The sequence below is a fragment of the Pseudochaenichthys georgianus genome, unplaced genomic scaffold (genome assembly GCF_902827115.2).
Source record: "Pseudochaenichthys georgianus unplaced genomic scaffold, fPseGeo1.2 scaffold_1012_arrow_ctg1, whole genome shotgun sequence".
Classification (NCBI taxonomy): domain Eukaryota; kingdom Metazoa; phylum Chordata; class Actinopteri; order Perciformes; family Channichthyidae; genus Pseudochaenichthys; species Pseudochaenichthys georgianus.
This window is the reverse complement of record NW_027261989.1, coordinates 1-12,499: the sequence shown is the minus strand read 5'-3', so window position 1 is coordinate 12,499 and position 12,499 is coordinate 1. Positions and strand designations below refer to the sequence as shown.

General features: G+C 48.3%; 1 pseudogene; it reads left to right on the top strand.

The window, feature by feature from the left end:
• The first annotated feature begins 415 nt into the window (after window positions 1-415).
• On the top strand, window positions 416-8,970 carry LOC117440515 (melanophilin-like; annotated as a pseudogene).
• Window positions 8,971-12,499: the final 3,529 nt, after the last annotated feature.

Genomic DNA, 12,499 nt, shown 5'->3' with positions numbered 1-12,499 from the left:
CAGCTCTGTCCTCAGTCCTCAGCTCCCAGTCCTCCAGTCTGAGAGATCTGGACCTGAGTAACAACGACCTGCCGGATTCAGGAGTGAAGCTGCTGTCTGCTGGACTGGAGAGTCCACACTGTGAACTGGAGACTCTCAGGTCAGAGTTCAGCTTTTTATTTTTAAGCAGTTCAATTCTTTTCATCTATATATGTATATAAATAATATCATGAGTTCCTATGCAACACGTGTTTTCTGTGAGGGTGCTTCCTGTCTCTGGTCACATGACGGTCACATGCGCCTCACAAAGACTCTCTTTCACTAAAGACTGCAACTCCCAGCAGCCCCAGGGGCGCTGACACATCAGGTCCTTTCACAATAAGAGCACTGGCCTATTATAAGAAACACATGCGAGTTACAGCATAAACATGGCGTCATGGCGTCATGGCGTCACGGCGTCATGGCGTCATGGCGTCATGGCGTCATGGCGTCACGGCGTCATGGCGTCATGGCGTCACGGCGTCATGGCGTCATGGCGTCATGGCGTCATGGCGTCACGGCGTCATGGCGTCACGGCGTCACGGCGTCACGGCGTCACGGCGTCACGGCGTCACGGCGTCACGGCGTCACGGCGTCACGGCGTCATGGCGTCACGGCGTCACGGCGTCATGGCGTCATGGCGTCACGGCGTCACGGCGTCACGGCGTCACGGCGTCACGGCGTCACGGCGTCACGGCGTCACGGCGTCACGGCGTCACGGCGTCACGGCGTCACGGCGTCACGGCGTCACGGCGTCACGGCGTCACGGCGTCACGGCGTCACGGCGTCACGGCGTCACGGCGTCACGGCGTCACGGCGTCACGGCGTCACGGCGTCATGGCGTCACGGCGTCACGGCGTCACGGCGTCATGGCGAGGGATGCCATGGCAACGGCATTTGAGGAAATCTCTAAACTCACATGTTTATGTCTTCAGGGCTCAAGCTCTTTGTGACCTTTCACACAGGGACCTGCAGACCCTAAGAGGACCCTGCTCTCCTCCCTCTCCTCTCTCTCAGGGACCTGCAGACGCTAAGAGGACCCTGCTCTCCTCCCTCTCCTCTCTCTCAGGGACCTGCAGACGCTAAGAGGACCCTGCTCTCCTCCCTCTCCTCCCTCTCAGGGACCTGCAGACTCTAAGAGGACCCTGCTCTCCTCCCTCTCCTCCCTCTCAGGGACCTGCAGACCCTAAGAGGACCCTGCTCTCCTCCCTCTCCTCTCTCTCAGGGACCTGCAGACGCTAAGAGGACCCTGCTCTCCTCCCTCTCCTCCCTCTCAGGGACCTGCAGACTCTAAGAGGACCCTGCTCTCCTCCCTCTCCTCCCTCTCAGGGACCTGCAGACCCTAAGAGGACCCTGCTCTCCTCCCTCTCCTCTCTCTCAGGGACCTGCAGACGCTAAGAGGACCCTGCTCTCCTCCCTCTCCTCTCTCTCAGGGACCTGCAGACGCTAAGAGGACCCTGCTCTCCTCCCTCTCCTCCCTCTCAGGGACCTGCAGACCCTAAGAGGACCCTGCTCTCCTCCCTCTCCTCTCTCTCAGGGACCTGCAGACTCTAAGAGGACCCTGCTCTCCTCTCTCTCAGGGACCTGCAGACGCTAAGAGGACCCTGCTCTCCTCCCTCTCCTCTCTCTCAGGGACCTGCAGACTCTAAGAGGACCCTGCTCTCCTCCCTCTCCTCTCTCTCAGGGACCTGCAGACGCTAAGAGGACCCTGCTCTCCTCCCTCTCCTCCCTCTCAGGGACCTGCAGACTCTAAGAGGACCCTGCTCTCCTCTCTCTCAGGGACCTGCAGACGCTAAGAGGACCCTGCTCTCCTCCCTCTCCTCTCTCTCAGGGACCTGCAGACTCTAAGAGGACCCTGCTCTCCTCTCTCTCAGGGACCTGCAGACTCTAAGAGGACCCTGCTCTCCTCCTTGTCCTCTCTCTCAGGGACCTGCAGACTCTAAGAGGACCCTGCTCTCCTCTCTCTCAGGGACCTGCAGACGCTAAGAGGACCCTGCTCTCCTCCCTCTCCTCCCTCTCAGGGACCTGCAGACTCTAAGAGGACCCTGCTCTCCTCCCTCTCCTCTCTCTCAGGGACCTGCAGACTCTAAGAGGACCCTGCTCTCCTCCCTCTCCTCTCTCTCAGGGACCTGCAGACCCTAAGAGGACCCTGCTCTCCTCCCTCTCCTCTCTCTCAGGGACCTGCAGACCCTAAGAGGACCCTGCTCTCCTCCCTCTCCTCTCTCTCAGGGACCTGCAGACCCTAAGAGGACCCTGCTCTCCTCCCTCTCCTCTCTCTCAGGGACCTGCAGACTCTAAGAGGACCCTGCTCTCCTCTCTCTCAGGGACCTGCAGACTCTAAGAGGACCCTGCTCTCCTCCTTGTCCTCTCTCTCAGGGACCTGCAGACTCTAAGAGGACCCTGCTCTCCTCCCTCTCCTCCCTCTCAGGGACCTGCAGACTCTAAGAGGACCCTGCTCTCCTCTCTCTCCTCCCTCTCAGGGACCTGCAGACTCTAAGAGGACCCTGCTCTCCTCTCTCTCCTCCCTCTCAGGGACCTGCAGACTCTAAGAGGACCCTGCTCTCCTCCCTCTCCTCTCTCTCAGGGACCTGCAGACCCTAAGAGGACCCTGCTCTCCTCCCTCTCCTCTCTCTCAGGGACCTGCAGACTCTAAGAGGACCCTGCTCTCTCCTCTCTCTCAGGGACCTGCAGACCCTAAGAGGACCCTGCTCTCCTCCCTCTCCTCTCTCTCAGGGACCTGCAGACCCTAAGAGGACCCTGCTCTCCTCCCTCTCCTCTCTCTCAGGGACCTGCAGACTCTAAGAGGACCCTGCTCTCCTCCCTCTCCTCCCTCTCAGGGACCTGCAGACTCTAAGAGGACCCTGCTCTCCTCTCTCTCCTCCCTCTCAGGGACCTGCAGACCCTAAGAGGACCCTGCTCTCCTCCCTCTCCTCTCTCTCAGGGACCTGCAGACTCTAAGAGGACCCTGCTCTCCTCCCTCTCCTCCCTCTCAGGGACCTGCATACTCTAAGAGGACCCTGCTCTCCTCCCTCTCCTCTCTCTCAGGGACCTGCAGACCCTAAGAGGACCCTGCTCTCCTCCCTCTCCTCTCTCTCAGGGACCTGCAGACTCTAAGAGGACCCTGCTCTCCTCTCTCTCAGGGACCTGCAGACTCTAAGAGGACCCTGCTCTCCTCTCTCTCAGGGACCTGCAGACTCTAAGAGGACCCTGCTCTCCTCCTTGTCCTCTCTCTCAGGGACCTGCAGACTCTAAGAGGACCCTGCTCTCCTCCTTGTCCTCTCTCTCAGGGACCTGCAGACGCTAAGAGGACCCTGCTCTCCTCCCTCTCCTCTCTCTCAGGGACCTGCAGACTCTAAGAGGACCCTGCTCTCCTCTCTCTCAGGGACCTGCAGACTCTAAGAGGACCCTGCTCTCCTCCTTGTCCTCTCTCTCAGGGACCTGCAGACTCTAAGAGGACCCTGCTCTCCTCCTTGTCCTCTCTCTCAGGGACCTGCAGACGCTAAGAGGACCCTGCTCTCCTCCCTCTCCTCCCTCTCAGGGACCTGCAGACTCTAAGAGGACCCTGCTCTCCTCCTTGTCCTCTCTCTCAGGGACCTGCAGACTCTAAGAGGACCCTGCTCTCCTCCCTCTCCTCTCTCTCAGGGACCTGCAGACTCTAAGAGGACCCTGCTCTCCTCTCTCTTAGGGACCTGCAGACTCTAAGAGGACCCTGCTCTCCTCCCAGTCCTCCCTCTCCTCCTCTCACTGCCTCCTCTCCTCTCTGTCAGGGACCTGAAGAGCAAGATCCAGGAGGAGGACTCTAAGAAGACCCTGCTCTCCTCCCAGTCCTCCCTCTCCACCTCCCACTGCCTGCGCTGCCTGCAGCCCTTCAGGTTCCTGCTGAGCAGCAAGAGGCTCTGCATCGACTGCAAGGTGTTCACCTGCAAGAGCTGCAGCCGCTACAACAGGAAGGAGAGGGGCTGGGTCTGTGACAACTGCCGTATGACCAGGTGAGGGGGCGGGGCTACAACAGGAAGGAGAGGGGCTGGGTCTGTGACAACTGCCGTATGACCAGGTGAGGGGGCGGGGCTACAACAGGAAGGAGAGGGGCTGGGTCTGTGACAACTGCCGTATGACCAGGTGAGGGGGCGGGGCTACAACAGGAAGGAGAGGGGCTGGGTCTGTGACAACTGCCGTATGACCAGGTGAGGGGGCGGGGCTACAACAGGAAGGAGAGGGGCTGGGTCTGTGACAACTGCCGTATGATCAGGCGAGGGGCGGGGCTACACGTGAGGGGGCGGGGCTACAACAGGAAGGAGAGGGCGTGGGTCTGTGACAACTGCCGTATGACCAGGTGAGGGGGCGGGGCTACAACAGGAAGGAGAGGCGCTGGGTCTGTGACAACTGCCGTATGACCAGGTGAGGGGGCGGGGCTACAACAGGAAGGAGAGGGCCTGGGTCTGTGGCAACTACCGTATGGCCAGGTGAGGGGGCGGGGCTACATGTGAGGGGGCGGGGCTACAACAGGAAGGAGAGGGGCTGGGTCTGTGACAACTGCCATATGACCAGGTGAGGGGGCGGGGCTACAACCGGAAGGAGAGGGGCTGGGTCTGTGACAACTGCCGTATGACCAGGTGAGGGGGCGGGGCCAGGTGTTCTGAGATACTTCCTGTGTGTTCTGAGGTACTTCCTGTGTGCTCTGCAGGGTTCTGAAGGTGGGGACCGCGGGTTGGTACCATGATAACGTGAGGAACCGCTTCAAGCGCTTCGGCAGCGCCAAGGTGATGAGGTCTCTGTACAAGAGGCTGAACGGAGAAGGTAACAGGGTCAAAGTATCGCTAATATTCATTATTATAATCATTATTTAATATATGAAACTTCCTGTTCCTCTGCAGGCGGGCGGGATGACGACACCATGAGCATGCCGGACGTCCACAGCCGTGAGTAAACCTAATAAACACAGATGTATACGTGTTTATGTATTCATATCAATGTGTGTGTGCTGTTCCTGCAGAGGCGTATAACGGCGAGGACGACCACGGAGAGTCCGAGGTGCAGCGCTACAAAGTGGTGACAGAAACGCAGATATTACACCTGAATCTGAATCATTGGTTAATCCTGAAGCTCTGTAACCTCCTCTTCCTCTTCCTCCTCCTCTTCTACAGATGAGGAAGAACAAGCGCCTGCTGTCAGTCCATCCTCTGGACTTCGACCCCGAGGATTACTACCCGTACGCCCGCCGCCCCTCCGTGCAGGTGGGACAACACCTGGAGCTTTAGCATCTAGCATCTAGCATTTAGCTTTTAGTGTTAACATCTAGCATCTAGCATTTAGCGTTAACATCTAGCATCTAGCATTTAGCATTAACATCTAGCATCTAGCATTTAGCGTTAACATCTAGCATCTAGCATTTAGCATTAACATCTATCATCTAGCATTTAGCATTAACATATAGCATCTAGCATCTAGCATTTAGCGTTAACATCTAGCATCTAGCATTTAGCATTAACATCTAGCATCTAGCATTTAGCGTTAACATCTAGCATCTAGCATTTAGCATTAACATATAGCATCTAGCATCTAGCATTTAGCGTTAACATCTAGCATCTAGCATTTAGCATTAACATCTATCATCTAGCATTTAGCATTAACATATAGCATCTAGCATCTAGCATTTAGCGTTAACATCTAGCATCTAGCATTTAGCATTAACATCTAGCATCTAGCATTTAGCGTTAACATCTAGCATCTAGCATTTAGCATTAACATCTATCATCTAGCATTTATCATTAACATATAGCATCTAGCATTTAGCGTTAACATCTAGCATCTAGCATTTAGCATTAACATCTAGCATCTAGCATTTAGCGTTAACATCTAGCATCTAGCATTTAGCATTAACATCTATCATCTAGCATTTAGCATTAACATATAGCATCTAGCATTTAGCGTTAACATCAAGCATCTAGCATTTAGCATTCACATCTAGCATCTAGCATTTAGCGTTAACATCTAGCATCTAGCATTTAGCATTAACATCTATCATCTAGCATTTAGCATTAACATATAGCATCTAGCATCTAGCATTTAGCGTTAACATCTAGCATCTAGCATTTAGCATTAACATCTAGCATCTAGCATTTAGCGTTAACATATAGCATCTAGCATTTAGCATTAACATATAGCATCTATCATCTAGCATTTAGCGTTAACATCTAGCATCTAGCATTTAGCATTAACATCTAGCATCTAGCATTTAGCATTAACATCTAGCATCTAGCATCTAGCATTTAGCGTTAACATCTAGCATTTAGCGTTAACATATAGCATCTAGCATTTAGCATTAACATCTAGCATCTAGCATTTAGCATTAACATCTAGCATCTAGCATTTAGCATTAACATCTAGCATCTAGCATTTAGCGTTAACATCTAGCATCTAGCATCTAGCGTTAACATCTAGCATTTAGCGTTAACATCTAGCATCTAGCATTTAGCGTTAACATCTAGCATTTAGCGTTAACATCTAGCATCTAGCATCTAGCATTTAGCGTTAACATCTAGCATTTAGCATTAACATCTAGCATCTAGCATTTAGCGTTAACATCTAGCATCTAGCATCTAGCATTTAGCGTTAACATCTAGCATTTAGCGTTAACATCTAGCATTTAGTGTTAACATCTAACATCTAGCATCTAGCATTTAGCATTAACATCTAGCATCTAGCATCTAGCATTTAGCGTTAACATCTAGCATTTAGCGTTAACATCTAGCATTTAGTGTTAACATCTAACATCTAGCATCTAGCATTTAGCATGTAGCGTTAACATATAGCATCTAGTTCTCCATGTGGCTCTCCATGTGGCTCTTCATGTGGTTCTTCATGTGGTTCTTCATGTGGTTCTTCATGTGGTTCTCCATGTGGTTCTTCATGTGGTTCTTCATGTGGTTCTTCATGTGGTTCTTCATGTGGTTCTCCATGTGGTTCTTCATGTGGCTCTTCATGTGGTTCTTCATGTGGTTCTTCATGTGGTTCTTCATGTGGTTCTCCATGTGGTTCTTCATGTGGTTCTTCATGTGGTTCTTCATGTGGCTTTTCATGTGGTTCTTCATGTGGCTCTTCATGTGGTTCTTCATGTGGTTCTTCATGTGGTTCTTCATGTGGTTCTCCATGTGGCTCTTCATGTGGTTCTTCATGTGGTTCTTCATGTGGTTCTCCATGTGGCTCTTCATGTGGTTCTTCATGTGGTTCTTCATGTGGTTCTTCATGTGGTTCTGGATGTGGTTCTGCTTGGTTCTGGATGTGGTTCTGCTTGGTTCTTCATGTGGTTCTGGATTTGGTTCTGGATGTGGTTCTGGATGTGGTTCTGCTTGGTTCTCAGCAGCAGCTTCAGGAGGAGCGAGGCTTCAGGAACGATGATTACTTCGACACGAACAACATGAGAGGAAACCGCCGCAAGAGCCTCTACAACATGAGAGCAGGTACAAGTACACAGAGTACACACAGAGTACACAAGAGCCTGGACCGCCACAAGGTGTCTCCAATGGAACACAGTACACACTGCTTACCTGTGTGTACCTGTATGTTCACCTGCAGAGGAGGAGAGCAGGATGGTGAGGACCCGCTCTCTCTCCAGGATCAGCTCCTCGGCCGCCCGGCAGTACGTGGACACGTCTGATGAAGAGGAGAGCTACCCCCCCCCCCTACCAGCAGCCACCCCCCCTCTACCAGCAGCCCCCCCCACACCGCCGCAGGAACAGCAGGGCGTCGTCTCAAGAGAACCTGGGACAAGCCCCGCCCCCCGTAAGAGCCAATCACAGCACTGACTGACCACCTGACCAACTGACAACTCACCTGACCCTTACCCAAGCCCCGCCCCGTAAGAGCCAATCACAGCACTGACTGACCAACTGACCAATCACCTAACTGTTACTTAAGCCCCGCCGACAATCAGGGACATCCAATCAGAGTCAGGTTCCACTCCCCCGTCGATGTGTGTGTTGGTGGGTTCTGACCCGGATGCTTTCTCCCTCCAGATGAACGAGCTGAATAAACGGATGTCGGCCATCGAGAGTCTGCTGAACCGCCTGGAGGGAAAGATCACCCCCGCCGACCAGGTACTTATACACACTCTACATACACACTGTATATAATGTGTTTGTCGGGGGGTCCCGGCGAGGAGGAGAAGCTGCTCTGTGTATATATATACTGTATATATGTATATAAGTATATATTGATATATAATGTATTTGTCAGGGGGGTCCCGGCGAGGAGGAGAAGCTGCGCAGGAAGCTGAGTGAGTTGGGGGGGCCTCTGAGTGATAAGGGGGGTCCCTCTTCAGACGAGGAGCCCCTCAGGAAGCCTGCTGGGAGGCCCCCTGCTGGGAGGCCCCCTGCTGTGAGGGGGGGGCGGGACAAAGAGATGAGCTCCTCCAGTGACGAGACGCCCACCCAGGCCCAGAAGGTGAGGGGGGGTCCGACTCTATGTTACAGTTACTGTCTGAGGTCTTCCTCAGAAGCTCCGTCGCAGCGCCGATCAGTAACGTCCCTTAAAGGCCAAGATATAACATAATACACAATAAATACATAAACAAATAAACAAATACACAAATACATATCATTTAACAAATATACTTTAAGAAAAAAGGAAAGCTAAAGCAAATAATTAAAACTGACAAAAAATATTTAAAAAGGTATAAATAAATAATAATACAAATAATAAAATAATAACAATAATTAAAAAAGATATAAGATCTAATAATAGATAATAATGTAAGGCATTGTGTGGTTGCAGAGGTCCAGTGCGGCGGCGCTCTGCGACCTCACGGCGGAGGTTCTGAGGACGATAAACGCCACGGAGAACGCGGCGCAGGAGTGCGATCTCCAGCCTCAGAGCCCCCCTGCTGGGCGGCCCCCCACTGGGCGGCCCGACGCCAAGCAGGCCGACGAGGCGTTCAGGGAACTCGAGGAGAACGTAAGATAAATACCTGAAAAATATCTCAAAAATACCTGAAAAATACCCAATAAATACCTGGAAGACACCCAATAAATACCTGGAAAACACCCAATAAATACCTGGAAAACACCCAATAAATATAAATACCTGGAAAACACCCAATAAATATAAATACCTGGAAAACACCCAATAAATATAAATACCTGGAAAACACCCAATAAATATAAATACCTGGAAAACACCCAATAAATATAAATACCTGGAAAACACCCAATAAATATAAATACCTGGAAAACACCCAATAAATATAAATACCTGGAAAACACCCAATAAATATAAATACCTGGAAAACACCCAATAAATATAAATACCTGGAAAACACCCAATAAATACCTGGAAAACACCCAATAAATATAAATACCTGGAAAACACCCAATAAATACCTGGAAAACACCCAATAAATATAAATACCTGGAAAACACCCAATAAATATAAATACCTGGAAAACACCCAATAAATATAAATACCTGGAAAACACCCAATAAATATAAATACCTGGAAAACACCCAATAAATATAAATACCTGGAAGACACCCAATAAATACCTGGAAAACACCCAATAAATATAAATACCTGGAAAACACCCAATAAATACCTGGAAAACACCCAATAAATATAAATACCTGGAAAACACCCAATAAATATAAATACCTGGAAGACACCCAATAAATACCTGGAAAACACCCAATAAATATAAATACCTGGAAAACACCCAATAAATACCTGGAAAACACCCAATAAATATAAATACCTGGAAGACACCCAATAAATACCTGGAAAACACCCAATAAATACCTGGAAAACACCCAATAAATACCTGGAAAACACCCAATAAATATAAATACCTGGAAAACACCCAATAAATATAAATACCTGGAAGACACCCAATAAATATAAATACCTGGAAAACACCCAATAAATACCTGGAAAACACCCAATAAATATAAATACCTGGAAAACACCCAATAAATACCTGGAAGACACCCAATAAATACCTGGAAAACACCCAATAAATATAAATACCTGGAAAACACCCAATAAATATAAATACCTGGAAAACACCCAATAAATATAAATACCTGGAAAACACCCAATAAATATAAATACCTGGAAAACACCCAATAAATATAAATACCTGGAAAACACCCAATAAATTCCTGGAAAACACCCAATAAATATAAATACCTGGAAAACACCCAATAAATATAAATACCTGGAAAACACCCAATAAATTCCTGGAAAACACCCAATAAATACCTGGAAAACACCCAATAAATATAAATACCTGGAAAACACCCAATAAATACCTGGAAAACACCTAATAAATATAAATACCTGGAAAACACCCAATAAATATAAATACCTGGAAAACACCCAATAAATACCTGGAAGACACCCAATAAATACCTGGAAAACACCCAATAAATATAAATACCTGGAAGACACCCAATAAATATAAATACCTGGAAAACACCCAATAAATACCTGGAAAACACCCAATAAATATAAATACCTGGAAAACACCCAATAAATATAAATACCTGGAAAACACCCAATAAATATAAATACCTGGAAAACACCCAATAAATATAAATACCTGGAAAACACCCAATAAATTCCTGGAAAACACCCAATAAATATAAATACCTGGAAAACACCCAATAAATATAAATACCTGGAAAACACCCAATAAATATAAATACCTGGAAAACACCCAATAAATATAAATACCTGGAAAACACCCAATAAATTCCTGGAAAACACCCAATAAATACCTGGAAAACACCCAATAAATATAAATACCTGGAAAACACCCAATAAATACCTGGAAAACACCTAATAAATATAAATACCTGGAAAACACCCAATAAATATAAATACCTGGAAAACACCCAATAAATATAAATACCTGGAAAACACCCAATAAATACCTGGAAAACACCCAATAAATATAAATACCTGGAAAACACCCAATAAATATAAATACCTGGAAAACACCCAATAAATACCTGGAAAACACCCAATAAATATAAATACCTGGAAAACACCCAATAAATACCTGGAAAACACCCAATAAATATAAATACCTGGAAAACACCCAATAAATATAAATACCTGGAAAACACCCAATAAATATAAATACCTGGAAAACACCCAATAAATATAAATACCTGGAAAACACCCAATAAATACCTGGAAAACACCCAATAAATATAAATACCTGGAAAACACCCAATAAATACCTGGAAAACACCCAATAAATATAAATACCTGGAAAACACCCAATAAATATAAATACCTGGAAAACACCCAATAAATATAAATACCTGGAAAACACCCAATAAATATAAATACCTGGAAAACACCCAATAAATACCTGGAAAACACCCAATAAATATAAATACCTGGAAAACTAGATAGAGGGTCCAGGACTCAGGATAGAGGATCTAGGACACAGGACCACAGCAAGAGGATCAGCCTCGACTCAGGGTCCCGGCGTAGAGATGGACACAACAAAGAGATTTGGGGGAGCTGGGTTGATCGGAACATGAGAGTACACAGGTACAGCCAGCCAGAGAGACGGAGTGAGGTGCCCCCCCCCCCCCCCCAACAGTCCAAGCCTATAGCAGCTAAACTAGCGTGTCTACATACAAGCACTCCCTCAGGATAGGGTGAGGGAAAGGGTAGCGGGTAGGAAGTAGGAAGCAGAGGTGAGAGGCACGCAGGGAGAGAGGTCCCCACTGGACCTGAGTTGGTGAGAGGTAGGAGTGGGTCTGTGGCCACGCTCCACACTCCCGGGCCGGGCCGGGCCTCTCTGCAACCCGTCACCCTCTAGAACCTCGAGAGGTCAGAGAGGGGAACGGTTTGGATAAAGTTTTAAATATAAGATCTAAGTTTTTAGGATTTAAGTGAAAGAATAAGAGCTAAAATGTAGGTGAAGAGGCACAGCGTGTCTACGTCAATGCACTCTTATTAGAATATTTCATTTGATCACTATAAGCTTTATCACAAAGGAAGGTCTTAAGCGCACTCTTAGAAACGGATAGGGTGTCTGCCGCCCGAACACAAACTGGAAGCTGATTCCACAAATGTGGAGCTTGATAAGAAAAGGCTCTGGCTCCCATTGTACTTTTAGAGACTCTAGGAACAACCAACAACCCTGCATTCTTGGAACGCAATGCCCTAGTAGGCCAGTAGGGTATAATGAGTTCTTTAAGGTAAGATGGCGCCTGCCCATTAAGGGCTTTGTAGGCGAGAAGAAGAACTTTAAATTCTATCCTGTGTTCTATAGGGAGCCAGTGTAAGGCAGCCAGAACAGGAGTAATGTGGTCCCTTCTCCTAACTCTGGTTAGTACACGAGCCGCAGCATTTTGAATCAGCTGAAGCCACTTGACTGACTTCTTGGTACTCCCTGATAATAAAGAGTTACAATAATCCAGCCTAGAAGTAACAAATGCATGGACTAGTTTCTCTCTGCATCGTTTTG